The sequence below is a fragment of the Giraffa tippelskirchi genome, chromosome Y (assembly GCF_054371585.1).
Source record: "Giraffa tippelskirchi isolate mGirTip1 chromosome Y, T2T-mGirTip1v1.2.pri, whole genome shotgun sequence".
NCBI lineage: Eukaryota > Metazoa > Chordata > Mammalia > Artiodactyla > Giraffidae > Giraffa > Giraffa tippelskirchi.
The window spans coordinates 1,632,645-1,646,027 of NC_137290.1; the positions used below are offsets into that span (position 1 = coordinate 1,632,645).

Consider the following 13,383-nt stretch of genomic DNA (forward strand, 5'->3'; position numbering starts at 1 on the left):
TTTTCATGGATGGACTGCTTGGTGAGAGCTTCTTAAAATAAAAATAGTGCTTTTTAATTTCAGGAGATACGGTATTATGTGTCACGCTTTGCAAGGAGAAAACTCCTTAACATATGGATCTGAGAAATCTTAGTAGGTCAGTGCTTCTAAAGTCTGTGTTCTTTTGAGTCACCCAGGGGTCTTGCTACAGTAGAGATTTTTATTTGGGAATATTCATTGGAAGGACTCGTGCTGAAGCTGAAGCTCCAATCCTCTGGCCACCTGATGCGAAGAACGGACTCCTTGGAAAAGACCCTGTTGCTGGGAAAGACTGAAGGCGGGAGGAGAAGGGGACGACAGAGGATGAGGTGGTTGGATGGCATCACCGACTCGACGGACATGAGTTTGAGCAAACTCCGGGAGTTGATGATGGACAGGGAGGCCTGGAATGCTGCAGTCCATGGGGTCGCAAAGGGTCAGACACGACTGAGCGACTGAACAAAGATGGCTCTAGTGCTGAAAAATCCGCCCGCCAATGCAGGAGACACAGGTTCGATCCCTGGGTTGGGAAGATGCTCCGGAGAAGGGCATAGCAACCCACTCCAGTATTCTTGCCTGGAGAATACCATGGACAGAGGAGCCTGGTGGGCTACAGTCCATGGGGTCGCAGAGAGTCAGACACAACAGAGATTCTTATCTGGCATATCTGAAATATCGCCCCCAAATTCTGCATTTCCAGCCCCTCCCGCCCAGGTGATACCGGTGCTCTGGGTCCACGGACTGCAGTTTTTGAGTGGCAGATCCATTGAAACGAAATCCCCTGCATTGAGAACCTAGCCCTGGATTTATTGTTCGGCTCCCCAGGCCACATCACCATGTAGCTCAGGGTCGCAAAACCCAGACTGGAGCATCCCTGGTGGCTCAGTAGTCAAGAATCCGCCTGCCAATGCAAGAGACACGGGTTCGATCCCTGGTCTGGGAAGATTCCCATGTGCCACAGGGCAACAAAGCCCAATCCCGGGAGCCACAACTACAGAAGGCCTCACGCCCTAAGAGCCTGTGCTCCACAACGTGAGAAGCCCACGCCGTGAGAAGTCCACACACCGCAAGCAGAGAAAAGCCAGGGCGGAAGAGCAGGCCATATAGAACTGAAGCCGCCTTATCTCTCTGCAGCTAAATGGCGCAGGGCGAAAACGGCAGGGCCCGTCCGAAAACTCTGTCCTTCTAGAAAGAAGTGACTTCTTTTTCACGGCTGCGAGCGCTGCAGCAGGACGTTAAGAAACAGGTTTGCACAGGTTGCCTTGTTGAGAAACTACATAGGGAGAGACATCCTTTGGTTAAGCTCCCTGGCAGTCTGCCAGCTAAGACTCTGGCACCTCCAGTGCAGAGGCACATGCTTCGATCCCCAGTCAGGAAACCAGCATCCCACATGCTTCGGGGCATGCCTTTCTCCAAAAAAAAAAGACTTTAAAAATATGTTTAAAAAGAGAGAAATATCCTTTGGCCCTTCGGAGAAAGCAGCAACGAAGGATACTTCCAGTTTCAAACTGGAGGGGGTGGTTAGGAATGGGTTTCTGCTACGGTCCCGCTCCTGGTGTGAGGGTCGCTCAGTCATGTCCGACCCTTTTCTGACCCTAGACTGCGGCCTGCGAGGCTCCTCTGTCCACGGGGATTCTCCAGACAAGAATACTGGAGTGCATTGCCATACCCTCCGCCAGGGGATCTTCCCGATACAGGGATCGAACCCAGGTCTCCTGCTTTGCAGGCAGATTCTCTTACTAACCATCTGAGCCACCAGGTTCATGGCGGAACAAAAATGCAGTAATTGTCCATACGTCCCCCCGCCCCATCATAAACTATTCTTACTTGGATCATCATTTTGGTCTTTTTCTCCCCCCCCTCCCCCCCCGCCACCTTGAGTTACAGTCTTCTCCTTGGAGGGAGATGAAATAGAAAAAAAAAGCAAAGGCAGAAAATAGAAGAAGATTTCTAGCAAAAAGTTTGTTTCACACACACACAAAAAAATCCACATTTATTTATGTGTTGAAAGAACTCCAAGTTCCTGATGCAAAAACAGAAGAAAAAGAAGGCCACTTAGAATGATATACGCTGAGCTCTGAAAGGCTTTCTTGTGTAGGCGAGGGGCTTAAGAACTCAAGAGACGGAAGCCAAATCCTGAGTTCACGCTGCAGGTCCCACTTGGATAATCTTCAGAGCCCCAACTCACAAAAAAAATAACGTTCCGTGAAGCCATCAGTCCAGGACCGATCACACACGGAGAGGACTTCCAGAAGCTACCGCTGTGATGACTTTTGTAACACTTTCAGAAGTCGGTTCATCGCCGTCTTGATGCCTCACGCATCCAACAATTAGCTCTTTATTCCGCTTCTCAGCATTCCAGACATGCTGCCTACCGAGAAGACGGTGGGATAACCTAAAAGATATGTGTGAACACAGAGGAGGGGCCGCCGTGGGGATGTTGGAAACATCCCTGGAGAATTACAGAATAACACAGGCCAAAAAAAAAAAAAAAAAGACCAGCAATAGGAAAAGCAGAAAATAATGATTTATTAGAATCCGAGGCTTTTGCCAAAAATGACCTCAAGCAAGCAGCTTTAGGTAAATCATGTGTGGGAGGTTTCTGAGTGAACTATATCCTGTGTATGTGTTTGGGGCCGGGGAGGCAAAAGGGGAACTCGGGTGGGAGGGAGGCATTAAGAGGGAGGGGATCCGTGTCTACATGTGGCTGATTGACTTGGAGCAACACGACATCGTAAAGCAATTAGACTTCAGTTTAAACAAAGAAAAATACGGTGACATGGTGGCAGGGACGTCATCGCTCTTGTGCCACAGAGCTGACTCTGTGGTCACAGTCCCAGCGTCGACGGGGCCAGCCCCCGCTATCTGCGTGAGGGCGGCCAAACGCACAGTCTAGACGCGGAGACAGTGCTCTGATGAGAACCCAGCACAGGATCTTTGTGGCGAGGCCAGCTGCAAACGTCAGGCTCAAGAGGCTGCCTGTGCTAGCTCACCTCCAGCAGACGCAGGGAAACAGCTTACGGGTGGCTTCTTTGGAAGCCGGGAACAGACTTCCCTGGCAGGGGAGTTTCATCTGTCTGCTTGATCTTGGAGGGATTTTTTTTTTCGGGCAGGGTTGGTCTTGTCTGCCTGCTCTGGGTGACGTTGTTCAGTTGCTCAGTCGTGTCTGACTCTCTGCAACCCCGTGAACCGCAGCACGTCAGGCCTCCCTGTCCATCACCAACTCCCGGAGTTTACCCAAACCCACGTCCATCGAGTCGGTGATGCCATCCAACCATCTCATCCTCTGTCGTCCCCTTTCTCCTCCTGCCCCCAATCCTTCCCAGCATCAGGGTCTTTTCCAATGAGTCAACTCTTCGCATGAGGTGGCCCAAGGATTGGAGTTTCAGCTTCAGCATCACTGCTTCCAATGGATATTCAGGACTGAGTTCCTTTAGGATGGACTGGTTGGATCTCCTTGCAGTCCAAGGGACTCTCAAGAGTCTTCTCCAGCAGCACAAATTCTAAAACATCAATTCTTCAGTGTTTAGCCTTCTTTATGGGGTCTGCGCTTCTATGGTACTCTTCACCCTCTATCGGTGTGGGGTGTATCTGACAAAATCGGAAACCCACTCACGGCTTGACCTCAGTGATCTTGTAGTTTGTTATGACATCTTTTGCGTGGCAGGCAGCTTCTTCACCGCTGAGCCACCAGGGAAGTCCTTACAGTTTTGTATTTAAAGAAAATGTACCCCGAAGAGACAAAGGGATGAAACACAGGAAGCTGTCGGTTGGCTGGATGCAGAGCTCTTTTCTGAGACTGGAGACGGGAGGCGGCTAAGTCGCTTCAGTCGTGTCCGACTCTGTGCGACCCCATAGACGGCAGCCCACCAGGCTCCCCCGTCCCTGGGATTCTCCAGGCAAGAACACTGGGGCGGGCTGCCATTTCCTTCTCCAGTGCATGAAAGGGAAAGCTCAAGTGAAGTCGCTCAGTCGTGTCCGACTCCTAGGAGACCGGAGGAGGATGAGCAAAAAAAATAGGACGGGAGTAGCTACTGAGGAGGGAGACAGGAAGGAGAGAAAGGGCAGACCAGGAGCGACGGTGCTGCGAAGCAGAGGAGATGCGAGGGGGTCGCCCCGGGAAGGCAGGGGGGACCCCAGGAGACACTGACCACAGCGCTTCTGTTCCTGCTCCCGGAATTCTCGCCTTTCCTCAGCCCACCCGCCGCCCCAGGGCTCTGATCTCTTCCCTTGCATGCTTTTGCCCACTGCGTGGGAGGTGAGTCTCTGCTCCAGGGAAGTCGGTCCCGCCGGCGGCCCCCAGATTCTCGCCTGCGACATTGCCTGTGGCCTCCAGGAGACCACACCTCACGACTCGCATCCCTGGTTGAGTTTTTTAGGAAAGACGAACTCTCTCTCACCTCCTTCCTGGGACTTCCCTGGCGGAGGTGGGGGGGAGGCGGGTACAGATGCTGACTTCTTGTCCTCCCCTCCCTGGACCATGTCGTCTGTCCCTTTTCCTCCCCGGGATGGCTGGCTGCTGTCCACATGCCGGCCACATGCGCGGATGGACAGCCTGGAGCGTCTGGCCGAGAGGTTCTCCAGAGCATGGTCAGCAGGCTCAGGGTGGAAACCGCGTTTGCAGCTCAGCTGCTTAGCCGAGAGTTGCCGACACCAGCACATTCATCTGGGTAAACAACTGCTTCCCATGAACAGATTCTGGGGGGCAGCAAGGACCTTCCCTGTAAAGAAGGTTGAGCACCGACTAATTGATGCTTCTGATCTGCGACATTGGAGAAAAGACTCTTGAGAGTCCCTTGGACTGCAAGGAGATCAAACCAGTCCATCCTCAAGGAAATCAACCCTGAAGATCTCCTTGCTGTCCAAGGGACTCTCAAGAGTCTTCTCCAACACCACAGTTTGAAAGCATCTGTTCCTCTGTGCTCAGCCTTCTTTATGTTCCAACTGTCACAGCCATACATGACTGCTGGAGAAACCATAGCTTTGACCAGATGGACCTTTGTCGACAAAATGATGTCTCTTGATTTTTAACACGCTGTCTAGCTTTGTCATAGCTTTCCTTCCAAGCAGCAAGCATCTTTTAACTTCATGGCTTGCAGTCACTGTCCGCACTTGATTTTTGGAGGCAGTCACTTGGCCAAAATTCCCTTCTACATGAGGAAGCTCTCTCTCCTTAGACTTTCCAGAGCTTGCCACGGCTCTTACAATGGATGACAGCATTGGCTCACAACGGATGATATCATTGGCTCGATGCATAAGATCCTAAATTGTGGTCCACCCTGGTCTCACTTTTTCACCACCTCCCCTTTTGGCCTGCCGTCCAGTCACCCTGCCTCTCCTTCCCTTTCACCTCCGTCTGCTGGAGATCTTTGCACGTATCGCATCTTCTGTGGGAGACCCATCTCCTACTGGCCGGACCAGCCCACTCTCTCTGCTAGCACATTCTCCCCCAGCAACCTGTTTATTTGCCTCACGGCACCTACCACAGTCGACGCATCTGATGTTCTAATGAGTCTAGTCGTGCTCACTTCGTAACCCGCCCAACCACCCAGCTTTGGATCTGGCATCGAGCAGGCACGTAACAAAAACAACAAGAATCTGATGGATACAAGGACTGCGCCGTGGAGCTGTTTAAGGAGTTAGCTACCAGGAACTGCCTGTCTTGGACGAGAAAGTTAAACAGGAAACTGTGTCCCTCGGGAGCTGCTCTTGTGGCCCCTGGCAATGATTCTCAAGAGCAGAGAACGTACTCGGGAAGCTCAGACTCCACAGTTCACGACTGCATCTGAAGGGCTTCCTTATTCCACCCACGGAAACGCACAGTATTTAATGCCTTTTTGTTTGTTTTGCATCTAAACATTGGCATCCGGAGCATAAAGGATCGACGCTGTGCTTGTCCCAAACGCTATGAATGCTAATAACTGCCCGATTCTGTTTCTGCCTTGGGGGCTGAGAAGCGTGTTGGGATCTGTCTTCTCGAGCTGCCAGGAGTCAGGTTCAAGATGCCAAGTAGGGGGTGAGGTAGTTAATGAATGGTGAACATTCTTTCTCGGCTCAAATGGAACAATGCCTTTCTGTAGATTTTTAAATTGAAGAATAGTTGATTTACAGTGGTGCGTTAGTTTCAGGCGTACACCAAAGTGGTTCAGTTAAGGATATATGTATCTGTCTGCAATGCGGGAGACGTGGGTTTGATCCCTGGGTCTGGGAAGATCCCCTGGAGAACGGAATGGTTACCCACTCCAGTATTCTTGCCTAGATAGCTGATGAGTCTCATGGACAGAGGAGCCTGGTGGGCTACAGTCCACGGGGGTCGCAAAGAGTTGGACATGACTGAGCAAGTCACACACACACATATTCTTTTCCGTATAGGTTATTATAAGATACTATATATAGTTCCCTGTGCTATATAGTAGGACCACGTTGTTTACCTATCTTATATACAGTAGTGTGTATCTTCTAATTAAACTTCTAATTTATCCCTTTCTCCCTTCCTTTTGGGGCTTCCCTGGTGGCTCAGATGGTAAAGAATTTGCCTGCAATGCAAACTTTGGGTTTGATTCCCTGCATCAGAAAGATCCAGATCCCACTGCAGTATTCTTGCCTGGAGAATCCCATGGACAGAGGAGCCTGGTGGGCTACAGTCCATGGGGTGGCAAAGAGTCGGATATGACTGAGCAACTAAGACTTTTTCCCTTCCTTTGCCTTTGGTAGCCAGAAATTTGTTCTCTGTGTCTGTGCATGTTTCTCTTTCGTAAATAAGTTCATTTGTATTGTCTTTTATTCCTTTTCAGATTCTTTGGAAAGGAAAACAACTTTGATCCACAACAGCTTTCTGGTTGCATCTTGAAAAGACGGGTTCCTATTGTTCCATTTTCTCAATTGCTTCCATGGCGGTATGTTAGCGATTCCGGGAAGACGTAACAGATGAAAAAAGGCAGTGGAATGTATATGCATATTTGCATATGGAATTCCATCAACATTAAATGTGTGTTTGTGTTTGGTTTGGATCTAACAGATGAATGCATAAAGAAGTTGTGGTACACATATACAATGAAATATTGCGTGTGCGTGTGTGTGTGTGTGTGTGTGCACGCTCAGTCCCTCAGTCGTGTCCAACTCTTTGTGACCCCATGGACTGTAACCCTCCAGGTTCCTCTGTCCATGGGATTCTCCAGGCAAGAATACTGGAGTGGGTTGCCATGCCCTTCTCCAGGGGACGTTCCTGACCCTGGGAATCAAACCCAGGTCTCCTGCACTGGCAGGCAGATTCTTTACCACTGAGACACCTGGGAATAGCTAAAAAAAAAAATAACTAAAATTGTTTAACACTTACAGGCGTGTTTGGCTGATGTGTGCAAAAAGACCTATTCATTCATTTCTGTTTTCGGTGCAACAGTAACATGAAAGTTGCAAGCCTACTCCTGCAAAAGTATCTATTCTAATCCTCTGCAAGATGGGAGAGAGCCAGGTGGCTTCATCTTTGTCACAGAGGGATTTTCTCTTTCTCTGACACAACCAACCATTAAAATCAGTCATCCGCTAACACAGGGCGTCCTCTGAAGGTGGGACAAGCTTTGTTTCCCAGTGTTGTGATTGTGAATTTTTCTCGACAGTCCCTTTGGTGTAAAGAACAAGTTTGGCAGGTGGTGCCCATACATTAGTGAATATGTGAGTTCAATCAATGCAAATCAATGAATGAATGCATTCAGGGCAAAAAAGGAGTGTTTGCCAATGTTATCCGTCTCAAGGTTTTAAGAACTGTATTTACCTTGGCAACAAACCGCAATTATTTTTCTGGGGAAACTTTTGTTCCTTAAAGAGATAATTTCCAGTCTCTTTCCACGCAAGATTTTTTTTTTTTTTTTTTTTTTTACTGTGTTAAGTCTTCACTGCCGCGGGCTTCTCTCTAGCCGCGGTGAGCGGGGGCTACTACTCTCCAGTTGGGGTGGGCAGGCTTGTCATTGCTGTGGTTTCTCTTGTTGTGGGGCAGAGGCTTTATGTATTCTTATAAGGACCCCAGTCCTATGGGATCAGGGCTCACCCCAGTGACCTCATTTCACCCTCCTCCCCTCTTCAAAGATTCTCCTCTCCTAATACAGTCTCACTCTCAGGTCCTGAGGGTCAGAGCTTCAAGGTAAGGACTGTGCAGGGGACAAAATTCCGCCCACAGTAAGCTTCTTTTCTATAAATATTATGGTCCTTGGCCCATTTATTTAAAAAAAAAAATTTGGCTACACCAAGGGGATCTTGACTTCCCTGGTGGTTCAGTGGTAAAAAAAAAAAAAAGAATCCGCCTGCCAATGCAGGAGATGCGGCTTTGATCCCTGGGCTGGGAAGGTCCTCTAGAGGAAGAAATGGCAACCCGCTCCAGTATTCGTGCCTGGAGAATCCCACGGACAGAGGAGCCTGGTGGGCTACAGTCCATGGGGTCGCAGTCAGACAGGACTGAGTGCGCGCACACACACACACACACATACACACACACACGGGGATTTTAGTTCTCCAACCATGGATCAAACCTGTGCTCCCTGCCTAGAAGTATGGATTCTTAATACTGGACCACCCCAAAGTCGCCCCATTAATTTCCCAGACTCAGATATCAGATACACAGACACACACACACACACACATTGGTAGAAATATCCACCAGGATAAATAGAACCTCTCTAGCGATGCCATCCAACCATCTCATCCTCTGTCATCTCTTTCTCCTCCCTCCCTCAATCTTTCCCAGCATCAGGGTCTTTTCCAATGAGTCGGTTCTTTGAATCAGGTGGCAAAGGTATTGGAGCTTCAGCTTCAGCATCAGTCCTTCCAGTGAATATTCAGGACTGATCTCCTTTAGGATGGACTGGTTGGATCTCCTTGTAGTACAAGGGACTCTCTATTCACAGCAGCACAATTTATGATAGCCAAGACATGGAAATACAACGGGATTGGTCCATGTATTGACGCCCTAGACACGCTGGAGGACTGTAGAAATGGTGACCCCAGAGTTGGGGTTAGAATGTGGAGATTCGGGAGCCATGATTTCAGATGCGGTGGTTGTGTTCAGCATCCTAGATGTGACCCCGGAAAAGGAAGAGTTGAAGACTTCCCTGGTGGCTCAGACGGTAAAGCGTCTGTCTACAATGCTGGACACCCGGGTTCGATCCCTGGTTCGGGAAGATCCCCTGGAGAAGGAAATGGCAACCCACTCCAGTACTCTTGCTTGGAGAATCCCATGAACAGAGGAGCCTGGTAGGCTGCAGTCCATGGGGTCGCAAAGAGTCGGACACGACTGAGTGACTTTACTTACTTACGGGAAAGATGATTTGGGGTTCATGAAATCAAAGACTACATAGGGGTGGCAAGTGTGACAATCCACTCCAGTATTTTTGCCTGGAGAATCCTATGGACAGAAGAGCCTGGTGGGCTATAGTCCATAGGGCCGCAAAGACTTGGACATGCCTACAGCCACTTAGCATGCACGCACATCAAAGACAACTTAGGGCTAGCAGGCGTGAGTTTTTACAAACTTCACAAAACATTAGAATCCTAACGACCCAACCTGAATACCATTTGCGTTTTCAGTTGGCCCAGAGAAGCCAAAAAAATAACTGAACGCATTTCTAAGGTTACCGTAGACACAAGAATCTGTTTTCTTCATTCCTCTGGCATCTGGGGTAGGTGTACTTTATTACGATCATGACTGTTAGTGTAACTTCGTGTGCCAGTAAGATCATATATTTTTTTTTTTCCTTTGTGGAAATATATAAATTTAAGAAGAAGGGACACTGACATGATAGATTACGAAAATACTTTAGGAAGAGAAAACTCGTTAAATTATTTTCTGGGAGTGCTTTTTGGACGTGCCTTCGGAACCAAAAAGGAAAATAGGTGAAGCGAGCCAAGAGCTGGAAAAAGAAAAACCACAAAAATTAGGATGGGGAAGATGAAGATTCAGAGTTTGGATTCCATTCACGGTAAATGAATGCACATGCCTTTTGACAAGCCTAACTCTTAGAGGAAAACTTTCTCTTCTAGAGCCTTTTTAATCCAGGAAGAGAAAAAAGCAGCCTGGTTTAATTCTTCTTCATCGGTAAACAGACCCGAGGTCATGACAACAGCTAAGTGTTTGGAAGCCAAGTGGCCTCAGATGGTATAATCTTAATGAAGTGCTATTAAATGTTTCATCTCCGTAAATGTTTCTTATTAGTACATAGTAGCTGAGTCTCAGTTAGACCAGAGAGTGTGTTTGTGTTGGCAGAGATGAGCCATGGACTGTACAGTCCATGGGATCCTCCAGGCCGGGATACTGGAGTGGGTAGCCTTCCCCATCTCCAGGAGGATCTTCCCAACTGAGGGATTGAACCCAGGTCTCCCGTATTGCAGGCGGATTCTTTACCAGCAGAGCCACCAGGGAAGCCCAAGAATACTGGAGTGGGTAGCCTACCCCTTCTCCAGGGGATCTTCCCAACCCAGGGATCGAACCCAGGTCTCCCGCATTGCAGGTGGATTCTTTACCAGCAGAGCCACCAGGGAAGCCCAAGAATACTGGAGTGGGTAGCCTTTCCCTTCTCCAGCGGATCTTCCCAACCCAGGAGTTGAACCCAGGTCTCCCACATTGCAGGTGGATTCTTTACCAGCTGAGCCCACGAGGGAGGCCCAGAATCAGCCTGGTAGAAACCAGTTCCTGGGTCATTCCCCAAATCGGACACATGTGTCCAGAGATCTGTCACTCACGGCACTGAGGCATGAGCCTCATGAGATTGGTGGGAGCCAGACGTTCACTCATCCACATTCAAGCATGGATCTTGCTCTCTCTTGTTCTAAACAAGCAAACCCATCGGATGGAATCCGTGGTGGACCCCACACGACGGACCAATGAAAGGTGTAGCTGTCTACTCAGCTGCCACGACAAGGCAGAATCTTCCTCCAATGGGGATAATGACAACAGTTCTTCCTGGAGTAGCTATAAATGTGTGTGGGTGTGTGCATGCTCAGTCGTGTCCAAATCTTTGCAACCCTAGGGACTGTAGCCCGCCAGGCTCCCCTGTCCATGGGATTCTCCAGGCAAGAACACTGGAGTGGGTTGCCATGCCCTCCTCCAAGGGCTCTTCCTCACCCAGGGACCAAACCCACGTCTCTGCATTGGCAGGTGGACTCTTTACCACTGAGCCAATATATGTCCGTCTGAATCTCCCAATTCATTCCACCCCCTTTTGCCCCCTTGGCATCTGTACATTTCTCCTGTACCTCTGTGTCTCTCTTTCTGCTTTGCAAATAAGATCATCAGTACCCATTTTTTTGGCTCACACATATATGCATTCACATACGGTATTTGTTTTTCTCTGGCTGGCTGACCTCACTCTGAATGACAGACGCTAGGTCCATCCGTGTCTCTGCAAAGGACCCGATTTTGTGTTTCATGGAATGTGCAAGCCTGCTTTGCACTGGGTGAACAAGACGGAACCACAGGCGTTCTGCTCAAATTGCTCACTGACACGGAGTCTTAGAGGTTCCAGTTTTTACACGTCCCGTGCGGACAGGATACGAGCTTTGCCCCGCTATATAGGGCACCAATTAGTTCTGCATCGTGTCAGCAGGAAACTGTGCTAATGATGGAAAACCTACGGAAGTATCCCGCGTTAAGCTCTGCTTGTAGGGGACAGGTAGGAACTTGGCCTTCAGGGCATGTGAATGCAAACAGAGCTTCCTTTGACTTTAATAAATCTTTTTAAGAGCACTGAAGATATCTAGATAAAGCTACAATGATAATCACTGTCAGGTTAAAAAAAGAGAGATTTGCCATATTGTTTTTAACTTTTATCTTTTGAAAAGTATTTTTTCTTTTTTTTTACTGTGGGAAAATAAGTCGCTGTTTAGGGCCTTCAATTCAAAGCTTTCACAGGTGTCATTTCTCCCCATATTGCCTTCAAATACACACAGCCCTTGTGTTCTGATTCGGGAAGTGGTGTTGCAGTTTAGTCGCTAAGTCATGTCTGACTCTTTGTGACCCCGTGGACTGCAGCACGCCAGGCTTCCCTGCCCTTCACTGTCTCCCTGAGTTTGTTCAAAGTCATGTCCATCGAGTCGGTGATGCCATCCAACCATCTCATCCTCTGTCGTCCCCTTCTCCTGCCACCTTCAATCTTTCCCAGCATCAGGGTCTTTTCCAATGAGTTAGCTTTTCGCATCTGGTGGCCAAAGGATTGGAGCTTCAGCTTCAGCATCAGTCCTTCCAATGAACATTCAGCACTGATCTCCTTTAGGATGGACTGGGTGGATCTCCTGCAGTCCAAGGGACTCTCAGGAGTCTTCTCCAGAAGACAGTGGATAGCTATGTTCTAATGCCAAGCCCAACACTCAACTTTGAAATACGGTAACTCCCTTGCATATGAACCTTCAAGTTGCAAACTTTCAAAGATTCAAACGTGCATTTCCTCAAAATCATGAATGAGTGACATCGCGGATTGCCCTCCATCTCCTATTCCTTTGAGTACCCGGGTAACTTTGTTGGACTTACAAACGAAGTGGACTTAGGAACGTGCTCTTGGAATGGAATTCCTTTGTAGATAGACCACTTACGTTAGTCTCAAGCAAGCTTCACATTTTGCATGGCTGTCATTGGCTTATCCGTCTCACAGAGTGACTGTAAAAACATGAAACAGTAAAATGAAGAGGTGTTCAGAGATGTTAAAAGGATGGTAAAATAGACTGCTGTTCCACTTACCCCTGAAACTTTAATAAAATATGTTCGGTGACAGAAGCTGTCATACCACATGCACCAAATATTATGTTTAGAACAAAATCCTATTTTGCAATTTCCATTGAAATCCTTTCCAGATATCGTGAATAAATAAGCTATTCTAGGCAGTCCATATCTGCTAAAAACATTATTTAAAAAAAAAATGTCTTCAGGTATAAACAGAAATTGTTTTTCCTATTCAAAAGTATTTGTAAGAATCAGGAAAAATGTATATATGGGTTACTGTAATAAAAAGAGTCATTTCTTGGAGAAAACACCTCATTCCTAGGCATAGATTTTATAAATGGTGGGATTCTGATGCTGGAGGTAAGACGCAAAACGTGCCGTCTTTCATTACCGTTTCTTCTGAGGTGATGTCTAGATGAATTTGCTAAGATGGATATACAAATTGTCTTACTTTCGATGGTTGCTATTCTGGCCTGTGTCTGTGATGTGTTTCTCAACTTACTGCATTCTGTAACAAAATACACGAGAGTCCCTTGGACTGTGAGGAAATCAAACCAGTCAATTCTAAAGGAAATGTGCCCTGAATATTCCTTGGAAGGACTGATGCTGAAGCTGAAGCTCCAACCCTTTGGCCACGTGATGCGAAGAGTCGACTCATTGGAAAA

At 48.1% G+C, this 13,383-nt stretch overlaps 1 protein-coding gene across 1 annotated transcript in view; it reads right to left on the minus strand.

The window, feature by feature from the left end:
- LOC145537809 (matrix-remodeling-associated protein 5-like) overlaps nucleotides 1–13,383 on the minus strand; it is a 103,780-nt gene that overhangs the window by 37,133 nt on the left and 53,264 nt on the right. The window contains exon 7 of the mRNA XM_081568681.1: nucleotides 12,592–12,655. The gene's annotated coding sequence lies outside the window, so the exon portion shown is untranslated. The remainder of the gene's footprint in view (nucleotides 1–12,591; nucleotides 12,656–13,383) is intronic.